Consider the following 12,536-nt stretch of genomic DNA (forward strand, 5'->3'; position numbering starts at 1 on the left):
ATAAAATCAGGAACATTAAAAGGTATATCCACATGGGACGTCAACTGCAAAATCCACAACAAATCCGATGCAAAATCTGCATGCGGATTTGTTGCCTTTTTTACTATAGATTTGCGACAGATTACAGCCTATGCATTGCAAAGATTAAAATCTGCACTATAAAAGGAGGTGGATCTAAAATCTGCATCTGAATTTTGGCCTGGATTCTGCATGGGTTTCCCTTTTTCACAGTGTTCTCCACTGTTTCTTTTTAATGCAGTATGTAGATGAGATTTGTATCTCAACCACTTTGCTGCTAATTTAAAACGCTCCAATTTTCTGCTCGCAATTCCACAGTGAGAAGCCTGCAGTATATATGCCACATGAAGCACACTTACCTAGGTCATCTTATACAAGGAAGGGCTATAGGACATAAGAGTTATCCTACGGAACAGGACAGTAACAATATCATTTCTGCTCTCTTATAAGATGTCTTCCAATTTATGAAATTCCTAAACACCATTTCACGTATTGCTTTTAATTATGGTAATCACATAGCACATCAAAGTGAATATACTAAAAGGCTTTTGAGCAAAGAAATCGTGGGAAGAAATACAGGAACAACTTGGTCTAAAAAGGTCCACAAAGTTTGTCCTAAATGTTCAGAAGAATTGATATGAAGTAGAATTTTTCTGGGGGAATAGACATGCAAGTTAGAACTGCTTTGATATCACTGAACTTATTATGTATGAATTTCCATATTCATTAAAATGTGTTAGATGGGTCAGTGGAGATGAGAATACTTATTACACATATCTCCATTAGTAGATTTAGATTTTCAAAGGGTTTCTAAAGTTCCAGCAAATAGTCCAAAATTACTTAGTTTGTATCTGATATGAATTGGCAACTCGATCCCTGAGAACCCTGGCTGTATGGATATAGTATATACACGTATGTTAGACACATAGCAGTGACCGTAAACAAGTAAAGCATCTATGATCTCTACTGTAGACATGTTTATAGAAAACTTCAAGTCTTTATAGTCCCAGTGATGTATAAAGGGCATCTGTCAGCAGATTTGTACCTATGCAACTGGCTGACCTGTTACATGTGTTACAGCTGAAGACCTCTGTGTTGGTCCCATGTTCATATGTGGCCACATTGCTGTGAAAAATGAGCTTTTAATATATGCAAATGAGCCTCTCGGAGCAACAGGGGCGTTGCCATTACACCTAGAGGCTCGGCTCTTGTAACTGCAGCGCCTTCTGCACTTTGATTGAAAGGGCCAGGACTGACCACTTTTACACTGCCTGTCTCTGTCAATCAAAATGCAGAGGACACTGTATCTGCAGAGTGAGCAGAGCCTCACGGAGTAACGAAAATGCCCCCGTTGCTCCTAGAGGCTAATTTGCATATATTAAAACTTCATTTTTCTCAGCAATGTGGACACATATGAACATGGAACCAACACAGCTGCCAAGAGCACATGCAACAAGTAGCACTATATTCCTATAGAATAGGACATCTATAGGGTAATTGCTGGAATCTCCATATACTTTTTTTCTGTCCTCCATGTCTTCGTAACAAATATACAGCATCTTTTCCTACAAGCCTGCATTGTGCTGTTTCTCTGTTGGTTCTGATGGAAATTGAAAACATAAACGGATGTCACCTCAGTGTTAGGCCTCATGCACACGACCGTTGTGTGCATCCGTGGCCGATGTGCCGTTTTCTGTTTTTTTTCCCGGACCCATTGACTTTCAATGGGTCCGTGGAAAAATCGGAAAATGCACCGTTTTGCAGCCGAGACCGTGATCCGTGTATCCTGTCCGTCAAAAAAATAAGACCTGTCCTATTTTTTTGACGGACAACGGTTCACGGACCCATTCAAGTCAATGGGTCCGTGAAAGAACACGGATGCACACAAGATTGGCATCCATGTCCGTGATCCGTGGCCGTAGGTTACTTTCATACAGACTGATCCAAAGATCCGTCTGCATAAGAGCTTTTTCAGATCTAAGTTTTCACTTCGTGAAAACTCATATCCGACAGTATATTCTAACACAGAGGCGTTCCCATGGTGATGGGGACGCTTCTAGTTAGAATACACTACAAACTGTGTACAAGACTGCCCCCTGCTGCCTGGCAGCACCCGATCTCTTATGGGGGCCGTTATCAGCACAATAAACCCCTTCAGGTGCGGCACCTGAAGGGGTTAATTGTACCATCATATCCCCCTGTAAGAGATCAGGGCTGCCAGGCAGCAGGGGGCAGACCCCCCCCCCCTCCCCAGTTTGAATATCATTGGGCCCCCCCTCCCTCTATTGTAATAATTCCTTGGTGGCACAGTGTGTGTGACCCCCCCCCCGCCCCCCCCCTTCCTCCCTGTATTGTAATAATTTGTTGGTGGCACAGTGTGCACCCCCCATCGGCCCCCCCTTCCTCCTTGTATTGTAATAATTATTCGTTGGTGGCACAGTGTGCGCCCCCCATCGCCCCCCCCCCTTCCTCCCTGTATTGTAATAATTATTCGTTGGTGGCACAGTGTGCACCCCCCATCGCCCCCCCCCCCAATCATTGGTGGCAGCGTAGTTCCGATCGGAGTCCCAGTTTAATCGCCGGGGCTCCGATCGGTAACCAGGATGATACTGCAGCCCTGGTTGCCATGGTTACTTAGCAATAGTACAATAGTAAAAGATTCATACTTACCTGGGAGCTGCGATGTCTGTGTCCGGCCGGGAGCTTCTCCTACTGGTAAGTGACAGCAATGCGCCGCACAGACCTGTCACTTACCAGTAGGAGGAGCTCCCGGCCGGACACAGACATCGCAGCTCCCAGGTAAGTATGAATCTTTTACTATTGTACTATTGCTAAGTAACCATGGCAACCAGGGCTGCAGTAGCGTCCTGGTTGCCATGGTTACCGATCGGAGCCCCAGCGATTAAACTGGGTCTCCGATCGGAACTCCGCTGCCACCAATGATGTGGGGGGGTGGAGATGGGGGGCGCACACTGTGCCACCAACGAATAATTATTACAATACAGGGAGGAAGGGGGGGGGGGCCGGGGGCGCACACTGTGCCACCAACTAATTATTACAATAGAGAGAGGGAGGGGGGGGCCGCACTGGCAACCAATGATATTCAAACTGGGGGGGGGGTCTGCCCCCTGCTGTCTGGCAGCCCTGATCTCTTACAGGGGGATATGATAGTACAATTAACCCCTTCAGGTGCGGCACCTGAGGGGTTAATTGTGCTGATCACGGCCCCCTGTAAGAGATCGGGTGCTGCCAGGCAGCAGGGGGCAGTCATGTACACAGTTTGCAGTATATTCTAACTAGAAGCGTCCCCATCACCATGGGAACGCCTCTGTGTTAGAATATACTGTCGGAAATGAGTTTTCACGATGTAACTCATATCCGACAGTATATTCTAACATAGAGGCGTTCCCATGGTGATGGGGACGCTTCAAGTTAAAATATACCATCGGATTGGAGAAAACTCCGATCAGATGGTATAAAAGGGACTCCAGACTTTACATTGAAAGTCAATGGGGACGGATCCGTTTGAAATGGCACCATATTGTGTCAACGTCAAACGGATCCGTCCCCATTGACTTGCATTGTAATTCAGGACGGATCCGTTTGGCTCCGCACGGCCAGACAGACACCAAAACGACTTTTTTTTTCATGTCCGTGGATCCTCCAAAAATCAAGGAAGACCCATGGACGAAAAAACGGTCACGGATCACGGAGCTACGGACCCCGTTTTTGCGGACTTGTCTGGACACATTCCCAACAAGTAACACCCAATTGTCATTTTTTTTTACAATTGTAAAGGGAACCTGTCATCAACTTGATGCTGACCTCACTGAGGGTAGCATAAAATAGGGACAGAAATGCTTATGTCAGCGGTGTGTCACTCATGAGCTAAAGGTAAGTGGTTGCTGAGAACCAGCATCATAATCATTGCAGCCCAGGCCTTGAAAAGAGTCAAATCTACCTGAGAAGAGTCCTGGTTATTCATAATCTTCTGCTCTCTCACCCATCTGCTGATGATTGGCAGTTCTCTCCTAGAGAGAAAGGGAGACAACTATGTAGAAGGCTGTCAGTCATCAGCAGGTGGGCAGGAGAGCAGGACTTCATGAATAACCAGGACTCTTCTCAGGTGGCCGGGACTCTTTTCCAGGCCCAGTCTGCAATGATTGTTGTTATGTTGGTTCTCGGCAACCACTTGATTTTAACTTATAAATGACCGATCGCTGATATCAACTCACCTGTCTCTACTTTATGCTGCCGTTATTCTAGAAGATATGCTCCAGAAAGAATTTAATGGAGAATACAATTCTATTCAATAGTATCACTCTAGTGTCAAGAGAGAGAACCCTATGATGCCCACTGTCAAGGGTCACCATCACATTCAAGACTAAGGGATAGCACACCGTGGAATGATGCAAAAGTTAAGCAGTGATGACATGGAACCTCTTTTTCAAGAACAAAGATATCAGAACCGAGACCTGACATTCACCATCATGCAAAAGAGGTCACTTTTTGGGAAAAGGTGATGTGACAGCACATGCTGCTAAGTTACCAGATAGGAGGACAGCTCTTCCGCAGTGCGAACAGTCTTTTATATACACCTCTGCAACAAAACTATCAATGAAAAAGTCTCAAAGTAAAACATAAGGAGATCAAGCAAGAATAACTACTTGCACGATTTAGGGGCCGCTCTTCCATGCCCTGGCTCTTTTGTCATTGAAGTGCTCCAGGAATCAAGGTTACTGAAGCAAATAGTCAGGCTGAGCTTCAATATCCCCAACTCTCAGCACGGTGTTCATGTAACAATACCCTTAATATTGATTTTCTCACACTGAACTTACAGCACTTTACAATAATTTATATAAATGGATAATAACTACTGCAGGTTGTTTCAAGGTTGGACAAATTGTGAAAGAAAGTCATGGAAGAATTAGTACAAGAGTGTCTGAGGCTTTTTAATTACAGGTAATAGACTAAAGTTTCTACTGTAATTTATTTAGGACATTTACACCACTGTAAATGTAAGCAATGTACCCGAATGTCGCTAAAGTGCCTAAAAATATCCATGTCTGTGGAACTTTTTATTGTCTTGTATTGTACCGTCACACTGTCTCCACGAGCGGCCTAGCTGGTTCTTAAAGGGACAGTCCAGCCACTTAAATTGCTTTGAATGCTATAAAATACTGTAATGAAAGTAGTAATACGTACCTTACCTCTACTGCTTCGCCATTTCCCAGGTCTACCTGCAGGTCTCAGTACTTTATAGGCTGACGACTGGCTGTAATGCCACATGTCCATGTCAAGAGGGACCCAGAATTATAAAGACTAGCAGGGGACTCCCAGCATGCTCCATTCATTTCTATGGAGTTCTGAGAATAGCCAAGCAAGTGAAAATCTTGGGAGTCGTAGTTTTACCACAGCTGGAGTACAGAAGGTTAGCCATCATAGATCTAGACCCTCGACAACCCCTTTAAGAGTGACTACACAAACACTGCTGTTAACCCTTCATAAATTTGAAGGTTAACCTTTAAAGTCTATGCAAGACAGGTTGCTTGATAGATATGCATATTTAAAGTGAAACAGATAAAAATTGTAAAAAAAAAAAAAAAAAAAAAAAAAAAAAAAGTTTAATAAAAACAATCAGGTTTTGCTCCAGGGCATAGGAGCTCCGAGTGCTGGGTTTACATCCCGCTCTGTTCCTAATGCTGACATGCTATGGCTAGGAGCTTTCAATAATTATTATTTTACATTTCTTGCTGTGATTGACAGGTCCAGCCGCCAATACAACATACAAATGCCTGACAGGGCCATGGTTAAAGCTTAACCCCTCTGTGTGGTCAATAACAGTCAAGATAACAGTTTGTACTTAGTCCATGGATGTGTCATTTCACCAAATGCAGAAAATTAAGCTGCTAAAGAGTCTGGCCGTAATCGCTTTAACGCTTAAATCAATTTGGATTTAGGAACGTAGGAAGAATACACATAATTACCTGAAAAAACATTGGATGTTGCAACATTTCTGCAAGGCAGGTTGTACAGTTAACAAGACGTCTAGTGGGTAATGCCCAAAACTTTTCTCGTAATAAGAAAAAAAAAGAAAAAGAAAAGGCCAAAACTGCTTCTAGTAAAAACAATGGGGTCAACTGTGCCATCAGGTCCCCTCCAACTGACCACTTGACATACACTGCCTGTCCAAAAAAAAAGTTGCAACCAAAAAAAAAGCCACTAAAAAGTCACAAGATGTATTTCCATCCAGTGTTGCATAAATTTTTCACCAAGATCTTGCATTGATGATGGTAAAGTCTGACTGCTGCGCGAAGCCTTCTCCAGCACATCCCAAAGATTCTCAATGGGGTTAAGGTCTGGACACTGTGGTGGCCAATCCATGTGTGAAAATGATGTCTCATGCTCCCTGAACCACTCTTTCACAATTTGAACCCGATGAATCCTGGAATTGTCATCTTGGAATATGCCTGTGCCATCAGGGAAGAACAAATCCATTGATGGAATAACCTGGTAATTCAGTTCAGGTAGTCAGTTGACCTCATTCTTGGAGCACATACTGTTGCTGAACCTAGACCTGACCAACTGCAGCAACCCCAGATCATAGCACTGCCCCCACAGGCTTGTACAGTGGGCACTAGGCATGATGGGTACATCACTTCATCTGTCTCTCTTCTTCATCTGCCTCTCTTCTTACCCTGATGCGCCCATCACTCTGGAACAGGGAAAATCTGTACTCATCAGACCACATGACCTTCTTCCATTGCTCCAGAGTCCAATCTTTATGCTCCCTAGCAAATTGAAGCCTTTTTTTCTGGTTTGCCTCACTGATTAGTGGTTTTCTTACGGCTACACAGCTGTTCAGTCCCAATCCCTTGCGTTCCCTTCGCTTTGTGCGTGCGGAAATGCTCTTAATTTCACAATTAAACATAGCCCTGAGTTCTACTGTTGTTTCTCTTCGATTTGATTTCACCAAACATTTAAGTGATCGCCGATCACGATCATTCAGGATTTTTTTCCTGCCATATTTCTTCCTTGAATACGATGGGTCCCCACTATCCTTCCAGTTATTAATAATGCGTTGGACAGTTCTTAACCCAATTTTAGTAGTTTCTGCAATCTCCTTAGACGTTTTCTCTGCTTGATGCATGCCCTGTTGGCTCCCAGAGTGCATGGGTGTCAGGTGTACCGCTGCAGCCAATAACTGGGTCATGTGCCACTTGTCACCGCTGCGGCCAGTCATTAGCTGCAGCAACACATGTGACTCCCATTCACTCCAGGAGTGGATAAATGTGAAGTGCCAAGACTGCAATGGTGGCCCACACAACACAGGACATGCAGTAAAGTCTAGGTGATAGTCACTTATAGTGCATAGTGCGGACACTTGTTGTTACATATGCTATCTATTTTGAGCACGAGAATGACATGTATAACGTAAGTTGCGTTTTCCAGTAATAGCAAAGCAAATCCCATCTACACGCTGTATAAGAAATCCGCAAATTGATCTAAGATCCGAACGTGTTAATTTATGCTTTGGATTTCCCCAGTGGATTTCACCCTTTGCAATTCCAAATCCGCCTGACAGGGCCCTATCTTTACAATCAAATGCTCAGTGCTTTTAATGATGGTACAGTTCTAGTGAAATCGCACAGGTCTGCAGAAGCTGTGTACTGGATGCCACCTCCCATCTTACACATTAAGAATACTGAAAAGCAAGATGAAGAATATCGAGAAGAAATCCATAATGCATTACCGCTGCTTCACACTGAGCTTTCTGAATTATTTTGCAAGCATGAAAAGTGTGACGTTCGGACACCTCAACTGAAACAATCGCAGACCCCCGAGCTCACACTAGCCACCTGTTAGGACAGACATGTTGAATGGTGGGCTCCACTACCAAACACTAAATATACTTTGCATTTTCAAGTTCCACATGAGGGTGAAAGACATAACTCATAGTAAAATTGAATATACATTTGCAGCAAAATCCACAATATAAAACAAGTGTTATTTTTCCCTGCAGCCATACTATTAGTTTTTTGAATCAGAGGCTCAGCATTGAACTTTTTGTAATGATGAAACATGAGGATAGCTTGTTATAAAGGGTACGTGCAATCCAAGTGAATGGCACGAGTCCACCACCTGCAACTCCGAGCATGCCCGGATACAGCGGCATAACTAGAAATGACTGGGCCCCACTGCTAATTTTTGAATGGTAAGGTGAGGGGACCAAACAACTTTACTGTAACTCTTTCCTCCTGTGCTACCCCAACTTCTGTGGCTAGTCTAGATCGTTCTCTTAGATGAAGCCCGGCAGCTGCTCAATCGATTTCCTTCACGTATATACTATATATAATGTCATTGTATGATACTGTTTACTATAAAATCTGCTAGTCCTCCTCCTGGGCGGGCCCCTTCTGAGTTCGGGCCCAAAAGCAGCCGCTTCCCCTATAGCTATGCCCCTACCCCGACAGCCATGGGTGTTGTAGTTCCACAATAGTTGGAGAGTCAGGTGAGAAACCAGGGGAGCCATGAATGAAACCATTGGCTCAGTTCAGCTACAGTGTCTTGCCTGCAGTATTTCCACATTATCCTAGTGATTCTAGGGGGGCAGGATTTTCTAAATATCTCTATTTTAAGAAGAACAAAAAATGCAAACATTTTGTGAAAAAATGATATGGTTGATAACACAGAAGGACCCTGAACATAACTCCCTGGAGAATCTTCATACATATTAATAGGGGATATACACTCCAGTAGATATTACATTCATACTGCATTTACAAAGATTCTATATATTTTGAATACATTTTAAATGAAAGGTTTCTAATCATCGCCACCTGGTGGCCATTGGTGTTATTGACAAGATATTAAAAAATTCATATAAAAAGTTTTCCATATTTTCTTTGGCACCTGTAAGAAGGGAGCTTCTATATATCAAATATTCTATATGATGCATCCCGCCCCGGCTCTACTCCCCGTATTACCCATCTTGGACCTACTCTTAACTATTCTATCAGAAAGCCTGCTTCAATATCTCCGCACTGAAACTGTAAGGGATCTTACAGTGGAAATTGTAGGGAAATTGTAGCTGTCAAACTAATCCCATGAAGCATAAGTAATCAAAAGTATAACTTTTTTTTTAAAGAAAAAATAAATAAAATAGATGTGACATCTTTGAAACTCTGGAGTACAGGACGGGCCCGTTTCTCAAGTTATCTCACTTAATAAGTGGTTGACCAGTTTCAGGACTAAACTAAGTACCACATGGGATATTCCTGCAAAGAAGAACGGAGCGTTACTTGCCCGACAGATCCTGCGTCGCTTCTCCAGTTCTCCCAGCTGAGCTCTGTTTACCTGGCTGCAGCAGTGACGTCATATCAACCACATGTGACCGCTGCAGACAATCACCAAACTCAGTGGTACTCGCAATAGCACTCAGAGGTGTGGACTGATGGCCACCTTCCACAAACAAGTTAGGCTACTTTCACACTTGCGGCAGAGTGATCCGGCAAGCAGTTCAGTTGCCGGAACTGCCTGCCGGATTTGGCAAAACGTATGCCAACTGATGCCATTTATAAGACCGATCAGGATGCTGATCAGTCTTAAAAATGCCTAATCAGTCAGAAAAATGCATTGAAATGCCGGATCTGTCTTTCCGGTGTCATTCGGAAAAACTGATCCAACATTTATTTTTTTCACCCTTTTTCATCCTGAAGGATGGACCTAGAATTCCGGTATTTTGAATGCACTAATACATTCCTATGTATCCGGCATTCAGGCAGGTCTTCCGTTTTTTTTGCCGGAGATAAAACCGTAGCATGCTGCGGTTTTATCTTTGTCCTGAACAGTCAAAACGACTGAACTGAAGACATCCTGATGCATCCTGAACGGATTGCTCTCCATTCAGAATGCATGGGGATAAAACCGATCAGTTATTTTCCGGTATTGAGCCCCTAGGACGGAACTTTATGCCGGAAAAGAAAAACGCTAGTGTGAAAGTACCCTATACTACCACAGGATGTTGCTCATGATAAATCCAGGTTCCTGCAGAAGCATGGTGATTCTATAGTGTCATCTACATACCATAGTGATTGCCAAGTAATGTCTAAATTGCACAGAACACTCCCTGGTGTTTCCAAACTCTCCTGCAGACTCTAATTTACAATGGGATGCCATTTTTGGGTTGCCCTGTTCACCACTAACAAAACTCCCCAGTTCTGTCAGCCGGGGCCTCGTATGTATCTCACCAGGTGAAAAATCTCATGTCACTGTGGCCCTAGGGTGTTTCCACTCTGCAGCATTCAGTAGCACTGGGAGATGTGGAGCGGACTGCTGGGGAGTGCATGGAGGATCAGAGTGGCAGTTGTAGCTCTGATGGTAGTGGTAGTACACAGATCATGGTGACTCCACTCTTTCGTCCTGCCGGTTCTTGATTGGGGTGCCCTAGAAGTTGGATGATTTGCTGTAAGGTAGGACCGGTAAACGATGGAGACGATCAGGGCCATTGTTTGCAATAAACAAAGTCTTTCTTTACCAAGTTGATGATGGGGATTGTAGTACAAATAGCAGCTAAAGACAGAGTTCCACAGTAGGTCACAGGGCAATATTCTCTAAATTGCAGAGTATGGACAGCGACAAAGATGGTGGTTATAGTACACTCTCTGTCTAAAGACACTTTGCAGTCTCTCAGCATAACTATGGATATGCAATATAGTTCTTGTAAGGCCTTCTGCAGGTCCTGGACTGAGGGGAGCAGAACTGAAATACAGGTGGGCAATCCATCCAGTGTGGGGAAGGCTTTTAGCAATATTCCCTTCCATATCCAGCAAAGCCTTTCTGCCATAAACGAGCCTGAGCCCAGTGCCCTGTGAGTTCTAGACCTCCTAATCATCTTCTCTGGAGAACTCTGGTGGAATGGCTGCTTTCTTGTCAGTTGTAGACTCAGACCAGGGTTCTCTAAATTTGGACCTAGTTGTGCAGGAGATCCTTCATACACGTCTTTCCTACCAGCTGCTTCAGACTACGCTAACTAGTCAAGGGGCAGACCTGGCCCATCTCCTGACAACCTAACATAATTTGCCAAGTTGTTAACCATATGCCAATAAAAGGCCATTAAGTGCATGTACACAAATCACAACATTTAACTTAAAAAAACAACATTGTATGAACTCGGTCAATAGTAAATAACCCTTTGATGACCCATACTTTCACAGATTTTTTCATATGGATCAATGGAGCAAAATGGGCATAAAAATAATATATGTAAATCTAACGCGAGTCTTCCATGTCTCTGCTGTCATCAGTACTTAAAAAAAAATAATAGTTAAGCCCAAAAGCAGCAGAGGGGAGAAAAACTATTCTATACCTAAAGGGGTTTTCCAAGATTCTGATAATGATGACCTATCCTCTGGATATCAAATCAGCAGTGAGCACCGCGGCCTCAGCGCAGCTTACCATCACCCGTTTCATAGTGGCTGTGCTTGGCATTGCAGCTCAGCCCCATTCACTTGGGACAGAGCTGCGCCAAGGTGTCATGACATCACTGGCCTAGACAGAGGCTGCGGGGCGCCGAGAGTTGGACCCCCACGAATCAGATATTCATCAAAATAGGTCATCAATATCAAAATCTCGGAAAAAAAAAACCTTTAAAGCCATGTGGGGTCAAATACAAAGTGTATTGTTGCATTTTATTATGCAACAATTTGTGACTTTTTGAACTTGAACGCAGCCCTTGCCAATTTCTTAAACAGTGGGCGGAGTTTAGCAAAGGGGGAGGAGCCACCAAGGCCCAGCACATGTACTATCATTTTTAGTCATTAAACTGGTGTAAATTTTTTACTTAAGATTTCATTTTTGCTGCACGGACATAACAGTGCAGAAAATGTATTAATATATATATATATATATATATATATATATATATTTTTTTTTTTTTTTTATGGGAGTGTGAAATGCCAGTCTTTAGTAAATTACCCCCATAGACTATAATGGACATAAAATGCATATATATTTGTTTCAACTCCTGCATATGTATAGGAGTGTGAGATCCCCTAAAACAATGTTCCCAAGTAGTACAAGCATGCTGTCAAATACTTTGCGTGCAGCAACAGGATTTACAGAGCAGGCAGAGACTGACGTAACTGAGGCCAAGTGTAAATCTGCTGACAATCAGCCCCACCATGACATCACCCACTTGTGCCCTCTCCGGCAGACACATTGTTTCAGCGCCCAACATCAAAACATTTCAGTAACTGGTGACAATACAGAATGAATCTTTCCCACCGCACAGAAAATCCTGAATTCGACTGACATCTCCCCCCCCCCCCCCCCCCTCTCCTTGTGAAAGGGGGCTTTGGATCTGTGAATGTGGTGACACTCTGGAGATAGATGTGTTTGTTTTCGGAAGAGGGACACAATAGAAGGCTGATGTACTGGAAGGAACATGCGTCCATTCAAACTTTTAACCAGTGAATGCACCGTCCCCCTTGACTTCGAATAAAGCTGGCTTCCCAATC

At 43.6% G+C, this 12,536-nt stretch overlaps 1 protein-coding gene across 3 annotated transcripts in view; it reads right to left on the reverse strand.

Annotated features, from left to right (window-relative positions):
* Positions 1 to 12,536, reverse strand: part of MAST4 (microtubule associated serine/threonine kinase family member 4) — a 550,772-nt gene that overhangs the window by 258,425 nt on the left and 279,811 nt on the right. The window lies entirely within an intron of this gene.

This window comes from Bufo gargarizans, chromosome 1, assembly GCF_014858855.1.
Source record: "Bufo gargarizans isolate SCDJY-AF-19 chromosome 1, ASM1485885v1, whole genome shotgun sequence".
NCBI classification, from domain to species: domain Eukaryota; kingdom Metazoa; phylum Chordata; class Amphibia; order Anura; family Bufonidae; genus Bufo; species Bufo gargarizans.